Below are 6,000 nucleotides of genomic sequence, written 5' to 3' on the forward strand. Positions count from 1 at the left end.
CTCAAACAAGCACACAGTGATGAAATGATTTTTTTCTAATTTGTTAAGAGATTATGTGTTCAACTTTTCTAAAATTTTCAGGTAAACAATCACGAATTGCTAAGGGTAATAGTTGTTGCATAAAAGTGTGACAATCGTGAGAGTTAAAACCTTGAAGCCAATAATCGTTAATAGAAACAAGATTCCTAAAGTTTGAAGAATAACCTTTCGGAACTTTGGTTTCTAATAAAGTTTGACAGAAATTCATTTTCTCTTCTTTACTCATGGTGAAAAGTGCTGCAAGTATGGTACTTTTATCATTTTCACCAGGAACTTAGTTCTTCTTTAACATTTACCCAATCTTTTGTCTTTCGAGGTTGATGAAGTAGTGTGTCATAAATGCTCTCTCACACATTTTTCTCAATATGCATCACATCTAACAAATGACGAACTAACAAATGTTGTTAATATTGCAAATAAAAGAAATTGATTTTCTTTTTAACAGTTTGTTACTATCATTATCACAATCATCACGCTTTCGCTTGTTGCCTTTATGCTTTCCACTTTTGTAGTCAATATCATCCACTAATTTTAAAATATCTTCACCAGTCAAAGTTTTAGGAGGTTATTCATTTTCTATCTCATTATTAAAGATCTTTTTAAATGACCTAAATGAGTTTGTCATGACCCAACCCAGACCTGGAAAGATATTGTCTGCTTTGGGCCTTAACAAGGCCCGAACGGATTTGTTCTTGGGGCGCCCATACACCCCAAAACGCGTCTTGCCAATTAAGGTGTGGATCACCCCTTATAAACCCAGCATCTCTCCCGTGCTTTGCCGATGTGGGATTCGCCTAGGGTGTTACATACACCCCCCCTTGGGGACTCAGCGTCCTCGCTGAGGTTTGCCCCACCATTGCTCAAGAGGACACGCGGAGCCGCTCTGATACCACAATGTCATGACCCAACCCAGACCTGGCAAGATATTGTCCGCTTTGGGCCTTAACAAGGCCCGCACGGATTTGTTCTTGGGGCGCCCATACACCCCAAAACGCGTCTTGCCAATTAAGGTGTGGATCACCCCTTATAAACCCAGCATCTCTCCCGTGCTTTGCCGATGTGGGATTCGCCTAGGGTGTTACAGAGTTGGTAAAACTCGACTACGCCTTAAATACACATATTTTCTACTATGTGTAAGCTATACTGACTGCTTGTCTGGGCCATAAATTGGACAAGCATAATGACCCTTAACAGTGCACTCGGAGAGGTTCCCATATGCTGAAAAGTCACTAATAGTCCACAACAACATAGCTCGAATATTAAAGGTTTTCTTTCTAAAAGCATCACAAGTTTCCATATCGGCATTCGAAAGGGTTTTCAAATCATCAATTAAGGGTTCTAGGTAGACATCTAGATCATTTTCAGGTTATTTAAGCCCAAATATCAATAAAGACAACATGATGAATTTCTTTTTCATGCACATCCATAGCGAAAGATTGTAAATGACTAACATGATTTGCCAACAACTATAAGTAGTGCTAAGTGTACTGTGTGGATTAACCCCATTAATTGAGAGAGCTAATCCTAGATTTTTAGGTTCTTGGCCAAATTTAGGGCACTTGTTGTCAACTAAATGCCATGTTGGGAGTCTGCTAAATGGCGAAGTTTGCCATCCTTAATTCGGGGATTAGCATGCCAGCATAAGTTCTCAGTAGTTTGAGGTGATTGAAATATACGTTTGAATCTAGGAATATGAAGAATGCACCACAATACCTTTGTAGGCACCTGTTTACTACTTATTTTGACATTTTTTTTCCACCTAGACTCTCCACAAGTAGGCCATGTGTTCATATTTTCAAACTCTTTTCGGTAGAGAATGCAATTATTCTTACAAGCATGTATTTTTTTCATAATCTAATCCCATCACTTTCATTATTATTATTATTTTTTTGCCTCATACTTTGACTTAGGAATGGTGTTATTTTCTAGAAACATGTCAGAAAGAACTTCTAACAAAGCTGTAAAGTATTAACCAGACAACTCGTACTTCCCTTTCACATTATATAATTTCATTAATCCGGACAACTTGGAATATTTTGAACCTACGTACAAGGGCTTCTCAGCATCCTCAAATATATCCTTAAAACTCTTAGGATTATTGTCAAATTGTTTGTAAACATCATGGATCATGTTCTCAATGTTACTTTGATCTTGGAATATAAATTAATGCCTTTAGGAATAGTTATGGCAACTTGCGGAGGCTGTGTTTTGCTCAATCTCTCCATGCCTATCCCAAACTACTTATGATGGCAGAAAATTGTATGTGAGCAATTGATCCCTTATTTGTTCAGGAGCATAAAACTCTATATTGCAACAGTCAGCACAAGGACATATAAGTAACCTACAATTTTTCAGAATTAACTATAGCAAATTTCAAGAACCTTTCTACTCTATTTTCGTATTCTGCGGACAGTCGACTAGTAGACCATACCCAATATTTATCCATATCAAGAAAAATGCCTGTTAATATAATTATACATGTTATTTAAAGTTTTAAATGCTTTACTTGTACTAATACAATTCAAACTATTGATAATAAATTCACGTTAACACAACAAATTCATATTAATAGCAAAATCCTATTAATTATACAACCAACAAAAGAGACTATCTAGTATATGGTGTTGTGGCCTATGACTTCAAAGGTTGTATTTCCAGGTGACATACCCATGAACCAGACTTATATAAATGTAAACATATAAGAAAATAAACAAAATAGTCAATAAATAAAGGAATGTTAGCATTATACACCATTCCAAACATAAACCAAATTATAAAAGCAGTCGTGCATGTAGTGCTCACAAATAAAGTAATAACAAACCAAACAACACATTTGCATTCAAAGAACCATTACAGTTGAAGTAACATGTAAAAAAGTCACATGATTACAATTGAAATGACCATGTGCTCGTACCTAAACCAATCAAACACCTTCTTGCCCCACTCAACAAAACTTTTAACCACAGCAGTAATCGAGCCAAACAAATAGAAAAATCTACCAACTGTATTAAATTTATAACAATATTAATACTTTTATTACTACAAAATCTAACTTATTAAATCACCAAAAAAATAAAATACAAATATAATACAATTACTTTAATAACATTTTGCAAAACAACAAATGAACACAATTACCTTATTTAATAAATTATTAATTTACCAAAAATTGGAACATAGAGACACACAAAAGCACATCCTAATGACAAATAATTTTAATAATTAAGGTCTTGGGATGAAATAATTAAAAATTTGTTGCCATAAGGATAAAATTTTGACAAATTAAGGAACTTCCATGTTCAAAAATATTTAATTATGCAACATGTCTGACCATGTGCAACTATATAACAAAAAAAAATGATTTTTAAATACTTTAAATCATCAATTCCTAAAATCAAAACTAATAAACAATGAGGACATCTTTTGAATTATATTTTATAAACGCCCAGTGGAATTTTCTTAGTTATATTTTCAAATCATTGATTGATGTGTGCATGCCCGTCAAAAAATAAATAAACAAATGATTTGTGAAAATTAGGACTTTGCAAAAAATTAGAGGAAAGTACAAGAACTGATATAGAGAGAGGGTGAGTTTTCTGACCTGATTACAACTTTTTAATTGCTGATACTTTCTTTGATCTTTCTTTTCTACTTCAATAATTTTAGTTCTCTTCTTTTGTTATGGGGGCTTTATACTCTTTGATCTTCAAGGTTTTCTTGTGGCTTCTTCCTTTTTCTGTTGGCTCTAATTTCTTACTTCATGTTGTGGATTTTACTTCGTTATGCTTTCAATTCTATTTTGTTTTGTTTTGACTCATGCCTTCAATTTTGTTTTGATTAAGTATTTAGGTTTTTTAAAGCTGGAGGAAATGAAAGTAGCAGCAAAGGAAATGAAAAGTCCATATTGTACTATTAGAAACAAGAAACACTCTTTTAGCTTAAGTGAAATAAAAAAATAAAATGATGCCATTTACAATTATAAAATAATAAAAAATTAAACAAAATATCAAATAATATGTATCTTAGTATCAGTACAATGTTATGAAACTAAGGTGTCAACAACCGCTAACACTCATATGTTAAACACGCTAAAAATGGCTTAAATTACCAAACACTGATATTTTTTTATTTAGTGTTAGCAGCTAAGCATCAGTGAAGGTCATTTTTCTACCACTGAAAGGATTGACAAAGTCAAAGATTTAATCAAGCAATAGTGTGACTTGAAAAAATGACATTTGAAAAGAATACTGATTTTATTCTTCTATATTTTCTACAGTAGAATTACAGAGAATTTATATATAAGTTTACAAGAGCAAATATTCATAAAATAAAGGAAAGTAAATAACGATCCCATATTCAAAGGGATTACAAATTAGCCACATATAAGGAAACAATCTCTCTTAATTAGTCAAGTGAAGCCAACGGAATCTTAACACTCCCCCTCAAGTTGGAGCATGTATATCTAGCTTGTTCAACTTGGTTGTTAGCCTCTTAAACACCTTTCCTCCAAGAGCTTTTGTAAAAATGTCAGCCAACTGTAAATGAGATGGAACAAATTTGGTGATTATCTGACCATCTTGTATTTTCTCCCTTACCACATGACAATGAAGATTTATGTGTTTGGTGCATTCATGACATATCGGATTTGCTGCTATGTGAAGAGCAACTTGGTTATCACATAATAGCCTTGCTGGTCCTATGGAAATTTGCATATCATTGAATAAAAATCTAAGCCAAGTGAACTCATAGGTTGCTGCTGCCATGGACCTGTACTCAGCTTCTGATGATGATTTTGAGACTGTTTTCTGCTTCTTTACTTTCCAAGAAATCAAAGAATCCCCTAAGAACACACAATAACTTATTGTTGATCTTCTTGTTATAGGACAGTTTGCCCAATTAGCATCACAGGAAGCCTTTAAAGTAAAGGAATTGCTTGAGGAGAATAACAAACCTAAACCAGGGCTGCCCTTTAAATACTTAATAATACGAAGAGCAGCATCCCAATGAGGCTTTCTTGGAGCATGCATAAATTGGCTTAAAATGTTAACTGAGTATGTAATGTCTAGTTTTGTAATTGTGAGATATATTAGTCGGCCAACCAATCTCCTGTAGCGAGTTAGATTATGCAGTGAATCACCTTGATGGTTTGTGAGCTTCAAATTCATCTCCATGGAAAAATTTACCAGTTGAGCACCCAAGTATCCAACATCATCTATGATTTCTAAGGTATATTTTTGTTGAGAGATAACAAGACCTACTTTGGACCTTGCAACTTCCATCCCAAGAAAATATTTAAGAAGACCGAGATCTTTGATATGAAATTACTGGTGAAGAAATTGTTTGAGATTATGTATAACGACTGCATCATTTCCAGTTATCACTATATCATCTACATAAATAAGAACCATGGTTATAAATGTGCCTTTTGTCTTCACAAACAATGAGTAATCTGAATGTGATTGAATAAAACCAGCTTTCTTGACAGCATGAGAAAATTTCACAAACCAATTGCGAGGATATTGTTTAAGCCCATAAAGGGACTTATGAAGTCGACAAACAAGCTTCTCCCCCTGTCGACAAAGTCCTGGCGGTGGAGTCATATATACTTCTTCTTCTAAATCACCATGCAAAAAAGCATTGGTCACATCCATTTGATACAATGGCCAATGTCTTACAGCGGCCACAACAAGTAAACAACGAACAATGGTCAATTTAGCCACAGGAGCAAATGTCTCAGTGTAATCTAGGCCTTCTTGTTGAGAAAATCCTTTGGCGACTAATTGAGCTTTGTAACGTTCAATCGTACCATTAGAATTGTATTTGATACGATAAACCCATTTGCCAGGTAAAGGGACCAAGGACCATGTCTTCTGTGAATTGAGAGCATCAAGTTCACGTTGCATAGCCTCTTTCCATTTCGGATTCAATACAGCCTGAGCATATGAGGTTGGTTCTAGGATA

This window comes from Citrus sinensis, chromosome 2 (assembly GCF_022201045.2).
Source record: "Citrus sinensis cultivar Valencia sweet orange chromosome 2, DVS_A1.0, whole genome shotgun sequence".
Taxonomy (NCBI): domain Eukaryota; kingdom Viridiplantae; phylum Streptophyta; class Magnoliopsida; order Sapindales; family Rutaceae; genus Citrus; species Citrus sinensis.